The sequence below is a fragment of the Aquarana catesbeiana genome, linkage group LG08 (genome assembly GCF_042186555.1).
Source record: "Aquarana catesbeiana isolate 2022-GZ linkage group LG08, ASM4218655v1, whole genome shotgun sequence".
Taxonomy (NCBI): Eukaryota; Metazoa; Chordata; class Amphibia; order Anura; family Ranidae; genus Aquarana; species Aquarana catesbeiana.
The window spans coordinates 286,263,356-286,277,431 of NC_133331.1; the positions used below are offsets into that span (position 1 = coordinate 286,263,356).

General features: G+C 50.4%; 1 protein-coding gene across 8 annotated transcripts in view; it reads right to left on the reverse strand.

The window, feature by feature from the left end:
* LOC141106560 (NACHT, LRR and PYD domains-containing protein 3-like) overlaps positions 1-14,076 on the reverse strand; it is a 196,570-nt gene that overhangs the window by 118,861 nt on the left and 63,633 nt on the right. The window lies entirely within an intron of this gene.

The following is a 14,076-nucleotide window of genomic DNA, read 5'->3' on the forward strand; positions in this document are numbered from 1 at the left end:
TTCCTTCAGCTTGATGTCTCGCGTGATGTCCACCATGGCTCTTATGCCCAAGTCATTACCGCCTATGTGAATGACTAATACATCCGGTGGCCTGTCTCGTTGTGCATAGCAATGCACCTCCGAAACCAATCTACCCCACAACATGCCTGGGATCCCCAACCACTTGGTACATGCCTCCCGCCTACTAAAACCCAATTGCCTACTCTCATTGCGGGCGTCCCCTCTCCGTGCCCCCAAAGACATGTAGGAATGGCCCATAATCCAGACCATCCCCGCCACCGAATCTGAAAATAGAAGAACACAGAAGAAAAACCATACTATAACCCCGGTTTATTCAACATTCGCTTAAACGCCGACAGTTCCCAAAATACAATCCAAATTATCCCTCTACAAACCTACCACCATATGGGGCCAAACATAAGATTGGAACCTATTAGATTCCCACCGCCCAATTCGTTTAACTGCTTCCACATCCATCCCATTTCTGGCTGCCTCTGTAGCGGCCCCTATCCGAAACGAGTGGGACAAGAAATCCTTCTCTTCCAGCCCCAACCCACGTATGCATTTATTAAAAACTTCTACAAACTGAAATCTAGATAGAAACTCACCCTCTAATTGTAGCAAAAAGGGGCCCAGTACCGCTGGACGAACCCTCAAAAATTCCCAAACAGCTTTCACCGGACATAATTGCGATTCCGTAATTGGATACATTTCCACCATTCTACCTCTCCCCATTTGATCAGTCTTTGATTTCCGTAACCACAACTTTAACCCCTCTTCTCCACACGTCGCCTCCTGATAAACCAACCCCCCTTGTACTTTCTTAGAAGGGCTGACCAATTCCCTTATACGAAACGCCCCAAAAACGCCAATAAAAAGGCCACTTTAAACAACAAAACTTCGTAACCAGAAGTACACACATAAACCAACTGTGTTATAATACCCTGTAGGATCTCAAAAGTTACCGGTCTTCTAGACTCCCGTCGAACCATCGACTTCCTATAGCCCTTCATCGCCTGCCGTACCCAAAAATCCTTTGTGAAATCTGGCTGACCTTGTAATTTAAAAGGAAAGGCCAAACCAATTACTCTCCTGTTAACCACCGACGCGGACACACCCTCCTCCATTTTTCTAGCAATATAGTACAGCAACAGCAACCGCACCTCCTGACCGGCTGGATCCTCCCCCAATCCATCTGCAAACTCCCTCCACTCACTCCATACCTTTGTGTACGCTGCCCATGTAGCCCCACTCACCGACTTCTTTATCCATCCTGCGACGATGCCAATGCTATCCCCCACAGCCACTCGGGACAAGGTACCCCACCCCTTGTTGTTCCGCATCCGGCGCCAACTCTCAGAACCTGTCCCACTGGAAGCGAGACAACGCATCAGCTATTACATTTTCCACACCCGGTAAATAGACAGCATGAATGAAAACATTCAGTTGCAGACAGCGCAAGACTAGGTGTCGCAGTGACCTAATCACTGGTGGTGATGACGCCGTAATCCTGTTAATTACTTGCACCACCCCCATATTGTCCCCATGGAAACGCACCTTTAGTTCCTTGAATGATGCGCCCCATAGTTCCACCGCCAGCACTACCGGAAATAATTCCAACAGCACTAGATTCTTTGTGAATCCCGCCTCCACCCACGACTAAGGCCAAGGCCCTGCGCTCCACTGACCCTGAAAAAACACCCCAAAACCGGTGGAACCCACGGCGTCAGTGAATAGTTCCAAGTCAAAGTTGCTGACTGGACCAGACATCCAAAAAGCCCTTCCATTAAAAGACTAAAAAAAAATGAATGCCACACCCTCAAATCTGCCCTGTGCGTTTCACCTAAACGCACGAAATGTCTCAGTAATATGCGGCACGCAAAATTAAGCTTGCCCAATACCAATTGCAACGTCCGCAGCTGCACTTTACGCAATCCCAGTTGCCCCGCTATTTCCCTCTTCAGGTCCTCCAATTTATCATTCGGCAGCCTGCATTCCATCGCGTCCGAATCCAGGACAATGCCCAAAAACGTGATGACCGTGCAAGGTCCCTCCGTTTTGTCGGCAGCCAATGGAATGCCAAATTTTTCTGCGATGTGTTCCAGCGTGGCTAGAAGCACAGTGCAGATCCTCGAAGAAGCCGGACCTATACAGAGAAAATCGAGGTAATGAATTATAGAATTCACCCCCGACACATCCCGTACCACCCATTCCACAAATGAGCTGAATTGCTCAAATATCGCACACGATATTGAGCAACCCATGGGTAGGCATTGGTCCACATAAAATTCATTGTCCCAATGACACCCTAATAACCAAAATCTATCAGGGTGTACAGGCAGCAGCCGAAAAGCAGATTCCACATCCGCCTTCGCCATCAAGGCTCCCATCCCTTACCGCCGGACCCATCCCACTGCCGCATCGAATGAGGTATAGGTACGGAACACGTCCCTTGATCTATGGCATCATTCACCGACCCCCCTTTTGGGAAAGATAGATGATGAATCAGCCTAAATTTTCCTGGTTCCTTTTTTGGCACCACCCCCAGCGGCGAAACCACCAAATCGTCAAATGGTGCCGCTGGGAATGGACCACCCATGCGTCCCAATGCAACTTCCTTCCTTAGTTTTTCTGTAACTACCTCCGGGTGTTGCATTGCTGACTGTAAATTGGGCGACACAGGGGGGATAACTGTCAATGTGCATGGGATCCTAAAACCCACCCAAAAACCCTCGTCCAACAATTGGGCTGCCTTCCTGTCTGGATACCTACCTAGAAACGGTCGCATCCTTTCCACCCTCACCGGGGTCCTCCCTTTTGCTTGCAGCCTCTCCTGGACGACCCTTGCCTTGCTTAAAACATCTGGACCCTGGATGAGATCCCCTGCATCTGGAACACTCATGTTTATACTTACATGTGGCACCAAACTTGCAGTTGCCTGTGTTGTATTGCCAACACACCCCTTTTTTATTTCCAACCAGCTGTCCCTGGGCCGAAGGGCCACCGGTCCCCCCTTGAAAAAACTGATTGGGAGCCCTCGCTGATGTCATCAATCTCATCCACAGGCTGATATCCTTGTGGTCCCTTCGCAGTGCCGGCCGAACTGCCCTCCGCTGCCGGAACTGTTCGTCGTACCTCAGCCACGCTGTGCCCCCGTAAACTCTATAGGCCTCTCCAATCGCATCCTGATAACAGAAAAGCGCCGAACAATGCTCTAGGTGGCTTTTCCCCAATGACACTTGCCATAATCGCAAATGCCTGCAACCAGTTGGCAAATGTTCTCGGAATTAAACGGTACCTCATCCTCCTTCTTGGAGTCATCTGGCTTTACCCTATCAAGATTGAATTTTTCCAGCGGTAGCAGCGAAAAAATTTCCACTTACTCACCTTTCCATAACTTTTCACGCACCTCCTGTTTCAAATGTGACCCTAACGGCCCCTCATAACAAACATACTTCACATTTGGCGGCGTCTGACAACCTCGTTATGTCCTGCCTGCCTGCAGCCTCAACCACCACCGCTGTTTTTTCTGTCCCTTGCGTGCTCCCACTCACCGTCACCACCGCATTGGGCGAGGTAACCACGGCCGTGACAACCGTCCCCGCTGCTACCGTTCCTGTTGCCCCAGCACCCCCGGCCGGCGGTATCCATGATGCCGCCAGACCTGCAGGAGCCTCAATCCTTTTTACCAGCTCTTTTATGCCTGCCAAGAAACCCATTACGCCAGAGGTCTCCCCGCTTACCGCAGTTACCTTTACCCTAGGAACCGTGCTCGCTACCGCCTCCCCTGGCCCCACATTTCTAGGCAGACCTGAATCGATTAAAGTAAATTGGGACTCACAAGGCTGCACAGGCGTCACCTCATCAGCCGAACCTCTGGTTTCTACCGCTGCCGTTCTCCTGGAAGGGGGGGGTCGACTCGTCCTCAGACCCGGACCACTCCGTTGCCGCATGGCGGTCCCCTACTTCCTCCTTTGACGATGAGGGCCCACCCAGCCTGGACACCGTGGATGCTGCTGACGTTGCCGCCTGATGTCCCCGCCTCCGCGCATCCCCAAAGCCATCTGACTTCTTCTTTGCTTTGCCCAGACTGGTGCTAGGTACCACAGTCCTGCTGTCTCTCGGGTTGGATGCCTTAACAGGCCGACCCCGCTCGTTCCTCCTGCGATCCCCGACCGCGGAACCTGCAGGCCCGGGAATCACTCCATGTGCTCTCCTCTGCCCGTTCTCCGAACTCCTCCTGGGGGCGGGGCTTGCGCTCACCTCTGCTCTTGTTCTCGTAGGCCGCACCGCGGCTCCCAAAGCCTCCCGTCTCCCGCTCTGCTGTGCTGAAGCCCCCCTCGGGCCTCTGACTGTCTCTCCCACCATCCGCTTTGCCGGCGGGCCCACCGGGAGTCCGACATGACTCCCAGGCTGCCGCTTAGTGTTCGTCCGCTGCTCTGGGGAGAACCGCTTGGGTGGCCGGGACCGACACGCCTTGGTGCCGCTCATTCCTCCCCCGCTCGCAGTAGGTCCCGCTCTCTGAATGGCCTCATCGATCGTCTCCTGCAGCCAGGCCGCCCCTCTCACTGCCGCTTCTTCCCTTAGCTGCTCCATCAGGTGCTCCAAATCTGCCATCTTGCTCTGCTGGGGAACTTTCTTCCAATCTACTGTTACTCCCCCCAGGGCGGGATTACCATATAAAGCCCCCCTAATACCTCCCCCTCGGCTATCTCCTACACACCCACCAGCCTTGTTAACCCTACTGCTCCCAAAGTCATGCATGCCCTGCACCTAGGCATTACATGCTGCTGTTCCAGGCTCTTCTGATCTGGCCAAGGTTAAAAAAAAATTTCTGCTGCACTTAAGGTTCCTAAGAACACAGTGGCCTCCATAATCCTTAAATGGAAGACGTTTGGGATGACCAGAACCCTTCCTAGAGCTGGCCGTCCAGCCAAACTGAGCTATCGGGGGAGAAGAGCCTTGGTGAGAGAGGTAAAGAAGAACCCAAAGATCAGTGTGGCTGAGCTCCAGAGATGCAGTCGGGAGATGGGAGAGAGTTGTAGAAAGTCAACCATCACTGCGGGCCTCCACCAGTCAGGGTTGTATGGCAGAGTGGTCCAACGGAAGCCTCCCCTCAGTGCAAGACACATGAAAGCCTGCATGGAGTTTGCTAAAAAACACCTGAAGGACTCCAAGATGGTGAGAAATAAGATTCTTTGGTCTGATGAGACCAAGATAGAACTTTTTGGCCCTAATTCTAAGCAGTATGTGTGGAGAAAACCAGGCACTGCTCATCACCTGTCCAATACAGTCCCAAGAGTAAAGCATGGTGGTGGCAGTATCATGCTGTGGGGGTGTTTTTCAGCTGCAGGGACAGGACGACTGGTTGCAATCGAGGGAAAGATGAATGCGGCCGAGTACAGGGATATCCTGGACGAAAACCTTCTCCAGAGTGTTCAGGACCTCAGACTGGGCCGAAGGTTTACCTTCCAACAAGACAATGACTCTAAGCACACAGCTAAAATAACCAAGGAGTGGCTTCACAACAACTCAGTGACTGTTCTTGAATGGCCCAGCCAGAGCCCTGACCTAAACCCAATTGAGCATCTCTGGAGAGACCTAAAAATGGCTGTCCACCAATGTTTACCATCCAACCTGACAGAGCTGGAGAGGATCTGCAAGGAGGAATGGCAGAGGATCCCCAAATCCAGGTGTGAAAAACTTGTTGCATCTTTCCCAAAAAGAATCATGGCTGTATTAGATCAAAAGGGTGCTTCTACTAAATACTGAGGAAAGGGTCTGAATACTTAGGACCATGTGATATTTCAGTTTCTTTTTTCTGTTACAATGTTTTTATTGAAATATGAGAGAGGGAAAAACCCAGATAACAAATTCCCACGCAGGGGATATGTACAAAAACATAAGAAAAAGGTTTACATGAAAGTACATAATGAACATTTTTTTGGGTGTATTTTATCAGCTGACATTGACCTGTCAGCCAGGGCCAGCGGTCAGTGTGCTATGCCCAAGCCATGAGGCCCAGGGGCTAAGGCAGACAAGGGTGAGCGGAGTTGTCCGCAAAACAGGGTAGAGGGAGACAAACAAACACGAGAAGAAAAAAGAAAGAGAAAAAAGGGAAAGAACACATATACAACAATGGGGGGGAGGAGTGAGGGAGATAAGAGTAGAACAGTGCAGTGGACGAGAGGCCCAGAAAGAGAGGAAATGGGAGGGGGAAAAAGGGGTCCCCCAGGCTGGAGGCTAGTTCAAGTTGAATTTACAGACCTAGACTAGTCGGATTTAGGTTGGGGAGTGTGTAGGACCACCACGGGGCCCATACCTTAAGAAATTTTGCATGGGAGTCGTGGAGGACGCTGGACATTTTCTCGTGGATCATGAGGGTCGTCAAGGAATTCTTCACCTCTGCGAATGAGATAGAGGGTTTCTTCCAAGCCCTCCCTATTGTTCGTTTGGCGGCAATAAATAAGTATGTAGCTAGTTTTTGTTGATGAGAGAAGAGGCCCGGGAGCGGGCAATGGAGTAATGAAAATTTGGGGTCTATGCGGAAGGGAGCATGAAATAGGGAGGAAAGTAGACCAAAGACCCTTGACCAGAAGCCTACAAGATGGGGGCAAGACCACCATGTGTGCAGTTCATCTCCTCGTTGCCCACAACCTCGAAAGCATCTGTCATTGCATGATGGGTTTGATTTGGCGATACAGGCTGGGACCCAGGACCAGCGCAGGAGGACATTATAGGCCGCCTCCAACTTGGCAGTGTTAAAGGAGCATTTTGCTATGCTGGACCAGGCTTTACTCCAGTCTGCTAGATCTATGGGGGACAGGTCGCGTTCCCATTTAAGCACATAGGAAAGGGTAGTGGAAGTGTTGCCAGCAGTTAGTAAGGAGTATATCATGGAAATGGTGCCATGAGCACCTGGGCAATGTTGAAAGCAGTGCTCAAAGGCAGTCATTTTATACGGAAAGGAGCCCAGGCACCGGAGGGAAGTTATCCAGTGTCGCAGTTGGATGTAACGGAAGAGTTCGGCAGGTGGAGCTTCATGGGTCTCTTGAAATGAGGACCATGAGGGAAAGGCGCAGGTATGAAGAAAGTGGCGAACCAGGGAAAACCCATGGGTAGGCCACCATGAAAAAATGTGGGGTTGTTCTAGGCCTGGTGGGAACATAGAGTTATTCAAGAGGGGAAGCAGCAGTAAGAATGGGGACATAAGCTTGCCCGAGTATCATATCAAGTCCCATAATTTCAGACTGGGTATCATGAGGGGGCTGGCAGAAGGTGGGCGCATTTTAGGGGGTAGCCATAATAAGGCCGAGATAGGGACAGGTGCGCAATTGGGTACCTTTAGGAGAACCCAGAGGGGGAAATCAGAAGTTGCGTGGAGCATGGAGAGTTGGGAAATTTGGGCTGCTTGGTAATACTTTGCAACGGTCGGAATGCCCAGCCCACCCCATAACCTATGAGCATAAAGCGTAGAGCGGGAAACCCTGGGGCATTTATGTGCCCATATAAATGCGAGAAGTCTGTTCTTAAGTAGCCGCAGATAGAAGACAGGGACCCGGACAGGAAGGGTTCGAAAAAATAAAGAATCTTTGGAAGAATGGTCATCTTGCCCGCATGGATACGGCCGATCCAGGATAAAGTAGGGAATCGCCAAGATGTCATGAGAGCCGTGATTGTGTGCAAGAGTGGGTAGTAGTTGGCGGAGAAAAGGGAAGCATAAGAGGGGGTCAACTTGACGCCCAAGTAGTCATGGGAGGAGCTTGCCCAGTGGTAAGGGAAGGAAGATTGGAGATGTAAGACTAGGGGGCCTGGGAGAGTAACGTTCAGGGCGGTAGTTTTGTGTGGGTTAATACGGAGGCCGGAGATAGTTGAAAAGCGGGTTAGAAGGGCATGGAGATTTGGTAGGGTGATGATGGGGTTGGTGAGGGTAAGGAGGGCATCATCAGCGAACATATTCAATTTATAGTTGTCACCTGCATAAGGGATGCCCGTGATATTAGGGTCTGCCCTAAGGGCAATAGCTAGTGCTTCGAGGGCAAGAACAAAGAGGACCGGAGATAGAGGGCAGCCCTGCCTCGTTCCCCTAGAGATAGGAAAAGAGGGCGAGAGGCAACCAGCATAACGAACTGAGGCAGAGGGGGTTGAGTAAAGGGCAATCAACCATGACAGGATCGAGTCGCCAAAGCCCCAACGTTGTAGCACGTAACGTAGATAGTCCCATGAGAGGGTATCGAAAGCTTTATATATGTCAAGAGAAAGGAGAAAGCCGGGGATTTTGCGTTGCTGTAGTAGGGTGATCAGGTGGACAACCTTCCGGACATTGTCCCCCACCTGACGGCCAGGTACGAAGCCCACCTGGTCTCTGTGAACCAAGGAGCGCAAGTATTTGTTAATGCGAAAGCATAGGATTTTCCCCAAAAGTTTCACATCCTCATTTAATAGGGAAATTGGGCAAAACGCCTGGGGTTCGTAAGCCTCCTCTGTGGTCTTAGGGATCATGGAGATGTGAGCTCGTAATGAGTCCGGGGAGGGCAGCGCACCTTGTTTCATGCAGTTGAAGTAGGCCGTCAGATGGGGGAGCAAGAGGGGAGAAAACTTGCGGTAGTATAGTCCGGTGAAGCCATCTGGGCCCAGGGCCTTCAAAACACGAATACCCTTGATGGCCTGAGCCACCTCCAGTTCAGTAATGTCAGCATTAAGAGTCGCACAGGCTGCTGAGGAGAGAGGCGGAAGATGAAGATCACGGAAGAAGTCGTCCGCGAGATTAAGAGGGAAGGGGGAAGGTTTGCTATAAAGCGAGGCTAGGAAGTCTGCCAGGGCCGCAGTGACTGTTCGGATCCGAAGTGAGGTCTCTGTTGGCAGTACGAAGGCAGATAGGTTTATGGCTGCAAGATGTAGCATTGAGTTTCTTAGCCAGCATTGCACCTGGTTTATTTGCGCAGGAATAAAATTTATGTTTAGTCTACCGTAGGGCCCTCTCGGCTCGGTCGGAGGCCAACAAGTCTAATTCGGCTGCAAGGGTGTCCCTAGCTTTCCTGTTTGCTAGCGAGGGGTGGGATTTCCACTCCGCATTAGCGGAGGCTAAAAGAACTGCAAGTTCCCAGGTCCGATTTTCCTTATGGCGTTTGCGGGAGGATGCCAGTTGCATACAGTGACCTCTCATGGTAGCCTTGTGGGCCTCCCAAAGAGAGATGGGCGAAGACACGGCGCCTACATTTTCCTTAAAGAAAGTTTGGAGTCGTGTATGGATCTCAAGGAGGGCTTCTTGTGATGCAAGGAGTGAGTCATTTAATTGCCATTGAAAGGTAGGGCGTGTCAGGCCTGAGAGGGTGAATAAAAAAACGATAGGGTCATGAACCGACCACACGGAAGGGGGATCGTAATTTTATGGATATTGGAGATGTGGCGTAGAGGAATGAAAACGTGGTCGATCCTACAAAAGCTATCGTGCAGGCTAGAGTAGTAGGTGAAGTCGCGATCACGGGGATGGAGCTCCCTCCAGGCATCTACCAAGCCATGGGATTGTACAAGAGATCTTATCTGTTCCTCCATGACCGAGTCATCAGAGGGGGGATCCGGATGAGTATTTCCTGTCCACCGAGTGGTCCAGAGCTACGTTCGTGTCACCCATCAAGATAAGGGTCACGGAGCTGTGTTGGGACACGACCTTAAGAAGGTGGGAGAAAAACTTATGTTGGAAGAGGTTGGGGGCATAGTACCCAACTAGGGTTACATTCTGGCCATTTAACGTGCCCTGGAGTAGCAGACCGCCGGACACATGGCCATTCTAGGTCTTGATAGCTCAAAATTTAGCAAGAAGAGGGGGGTGCTGGGAAGAGGGGGGGAGGGGATCACTGGCTGAGTCAACCAAATGAATTTTTTTTTAAATTTCCTTTAAAAAGGAGGAGGGGTCCCAACTATTGAGGTAAAGCAAGATTACAGGTGCTAGTTGCCAATCCGAGGATAAGTTACAATGAGGGATTGCCAATTGAACTTTAAACATAGAATTGTTACATATCAATAAAGAACACAAATGAAATAAGCAACCCCTGAGATTCGGGTCATACAGCGAGACCGGACTCCAGTCAGCCAGCCTGGGGTATCAGGCCTAAAGTCCGTCAAGGGATCCCCTGAAGCCCGCCACCAGGCTTAAGCGCCACCAGGAAGCGGGCCCCCAGAGAGCCCAATTAAACTAGTAAAAGAGGCTGGACATTAATTATCAACCTGGAAATGAGTCACAGCAATTAAGTACTACATAAACATATAATTCAGTATTACCTGAAAACAGTATTAAACATAACTTGTAAATAACACTGGCGATGTACCTCATACAGTGAGGCTAACCTCCAGCCATCCGGCCAGGGGGCTCTGTTATGGGGTCCATCTAGAAGCCTCCCGGGGCCGGCCACCAGCTGCTATTGCTGGCGGGGGCGGGCCACCGTAGACCTCCGATAAGATAAAGGACAGAAGCATTGCCGGTTAAAGCTCAGACAAGAGCATGCAGGAGGTAGCGAGGGGAGGGTCAGGACCACAAGAGACAGGGGGAGGGAAAGAGGGGGAGAGGGGGGAGGGGTGGGGAAAGGGAGGGAGAGGCAGGAGAGTAAAAGGGAGGGAGGTGAAAAAAAAAGGGGGAGGGGGCGGTGGAAGGGAAAGAGGGGGGAGGAGCGTGGTGGGCTCCCATGTACCATGCATCTTCAGGACCATATGCTTAAGGGGACGGGGAACGGGGAAGAACCCTGTAATTCAAATGAAACAGTGGAGTTCTGGATGTGATGTAGCGTTTGATGTTAATACAACATGGAAGTCCAGAGTGGAGGTCTTGGAGGTAATTTGGGTGGTAAGTGGCAATAAAAGTCAGGTGCTGCATATCTTGGATTATGACTATGCGTTCAGAAAGTCCCGGAGCAGCACAATTAAGTCTAACAGGGTACAAAAGCAAAAGAAAGAGCTCAGGGATCTCCAATCAGAGCGTGTAGAAGAGGAGGGCAGTCATAAACAAGGATGGTGAGGGGGTGACATCAAAGTCCGCACCAACAGGTTGGGTCAAGGCAGGCTGGTGGTGGGAAGGAGGGCACATAACCCAACCCAAGCATGGCTATCATTGGGCGTATGTGAATAGGGAAAGTCAAAAGCCAATATCGAGGGGGGGTTCGATCCAACCATTACTTATGGGAGATGGTTGGTGAAATACAAAAAGGTCCGGAGGACCAAAGGGGGAGACAGGACTCATGGTTTCAGAGGTCATCCTGGATCAGAACGTTGGGAGCCAGCCATAGACAGAGCGGGAGGGCGTCTTGGCCCTTTGACCTTTTCCCACGCGTGACCCGGGAGGTTAGCAGAGAGCTGAGGGGGGGTTGATCCAGTTGGGCTTTGGGTTTTTTTACCAGATGGTAGCAGTTAGAGAGAGTCCAGGACGGACTGTGCTTCGTCTGGCGAGGTCAGCGTGTGGCTGCGACCATTGTATGAGAAGGAGAGCTTGAAGGGGAAGCCCCAGCGGTACCGAATTTGATGCGACTGGAGAGCTGAGGTGTAAGGCTTCATCTGTCTCCTTTTCACAATTGTGGACTGAGAAAGATCTGCAAAAACTTGGTAGTGGTATCCCTGGGACGTAAGATTGGGCTTGTCCCAGGCAGCGCAAAGGAGGGTTTCCTTGGTGCGGTAATAGGTGAACTTTATAATGATGTCATAGGGGGGTCCCTCTGATTTCTTGGGGCCGAGTGACTGATGGATGCGGTCAAATTCCAGCCTGTCAATGAGGATGGCTGGAAAAGGCTACTGGAACAGGCCCGTGGCAGTGGGGGTGAGGTCCATGACCGTTTTGGGGATGCCCTGCAAGAGCAGATTACCCCTGCGGGCCCTGTTCTCAAAATCCTCCAGGCGTAGTAGAGCTACATCTAGTTCTTTCTTGATATCAGAGATGTCCTGCTCGTGGTTTTCTAGAATAGTAGCCTCGGCATCCATCTTGTCTTCCAGGTCATTGGTGCGGGAGCCGAGCTCCCTGATCTCTTTAGTGAGGTGGGTAGCCAGCTTGGTGGTTGCTGTTGAAAGCTCTGCCTGCAGCATAATCTTGAAGCGGGAGAGGAGATCAGCATCCCGCAGTGACGGCTGCTGGAGCGGGTCCCCGCTGACAGCGGGAGACCGTTCTAGATCCTCACGTGTGAGCTGGGAGAAGGGGTCCGGACTTGAGGCCGGGGCTTCAAACATGGCGTCCGGCGGGGAGGCCCCAGGCAGTGTGCGGTCTGCAAATCTTGAGCTGGATGCTCGCGTGAGCATTGCCATTCACTCCACTGGATGCTTGGCAGCTGCGGGAGTCAGCGGGTGGTGGCGGGGGACCCTCTTACTTAGCGTATTACGAGGTCAATGTGTCCGGGCGGTGAGGAGCGAGGCTAGGATGTGGCCATCTTCGTTCGCTGCTCACGAGCGCCCCCCTCAGTTTTTCTTTTTTTAATAAATTTGCAAACATGTCAACAATTCTGTTTTTCTGTCAATATGGGGTGTTGTGTGTACATTAATGAGGGAAAAAAAATTTACTTAAACGATTTTGGAAATTAGCTGCAATATAACAAAGAGTGAAAAATTTAAGGGGGTCTGAATACTTTCCGTCCCCATTGTATATAATACAGTTCAGAGTATACAGTGAAGTTAGTGTAGTATATATATAATACAGTTCAGAGTATATAATGCAGTCCGTATAGTATATATAATACAGTTCTATACCACACTAAAAAGGGGCCCACAGTCCCTGCCTGCAAAAGTCAGTTGCTAAGGCCTGGCTGAGCCAGTGTCAGACATAACCATTCGCTGCTAGCTGTGCCTGGGAGCTTAAAGCGGAGTTCCACACAAAAATGGAACTTCCGCTTTTCAGAAGGCGTCGGCTGCCGACATCGCTAGACCCTGGGACAGGTAAGTGGCCATTTATTAAAAGTCAGCAGCTGCAGTATTTGTAGCTACTGGCTTTTAATATTTTTTTTTAGGTGGACTCCCTCTTTAAGCAAGTAGAGTGCTGGAGGAGCTGAGGAGTAATGGTCTGCAGTAAGAGTTGTGCTGGAGGAAGAGATATCTGTATATACTGGAGTGTATATAAGTTGTTCCAATTCTTTATTGTAAAATAAAAATTGGGACAAGGTGCTTTGGGGTAGGGGGGCGCAAAGCCTTCCGTGCCCCAAAGCACCCACCCCCCCATCTTGAGAGAATGTGGTCTGGTATGTCCCCCCTATCCTGACCTCCAGGCTGCATGCTCGGATAAGAGTCTGGTATGGATTTATTTTTCAATTGTGGCGAGGAGTTTCTCTTAATATCCATACCAGACCCGAAGGGCCTGGTATGGACTAGGGGGGTCCTATGCCATTTTTTCCCCTGGATTTTAATCTACTGTTTATTGGCGTGAGTTGGCAATACATTACAGCTGCGAGCAAGTTTGAATTACATTTTTTCCACTAAAAAAATGTCATTATTGCTGCGGCACTATTCTACACATCGCAAAGAGATGAATGTAATGTTGATAAGTAGAACCAAAGGCTCTGGATGGACAGTTGGATAAATGGTTCTATATTTAGGATGTATCCGGTCAATAAACCAGAGGCTCTAGATGGACAGTTGGATAGACTGCTCTATAATAAATGGCTTCATAATATTGGGCTCCATCTGTACTATTCACCTGTAGCTCTGGGTTTTCTTTTAGCCAATTGGGCATAAAGGAATCATTTCACTGCTGTGCCCACTATTTTTTAATGAAGGGAAATACGTTTTCTTCGGACCTGTGATGAATGTGAGGAACAGGGATTCCTTCTATTTAAGGAAGACGTTATTGTGCTTCGTAATGGTCCAATGAAAAGCTGTTGGATTGCCCAGTATAGATAACTGTTTCTGCTTCTCCCCCTCAGCAGGGAGACCACACCTGATGAGGCAGAGATAGGAGAGCCCGGAACAGCAGCATGTAATGCCTAGGTGCAGGGCGTGCATGACTTTTGGAGCAGTAGGGTTAACTAAGCTGGTAGGAGGGGTTGGAGTTAGCCGAGGGGGAGGTATTAAGGGATGCCTTAAATTGGTAATCCCGCCCTGGGGGAGTAACAG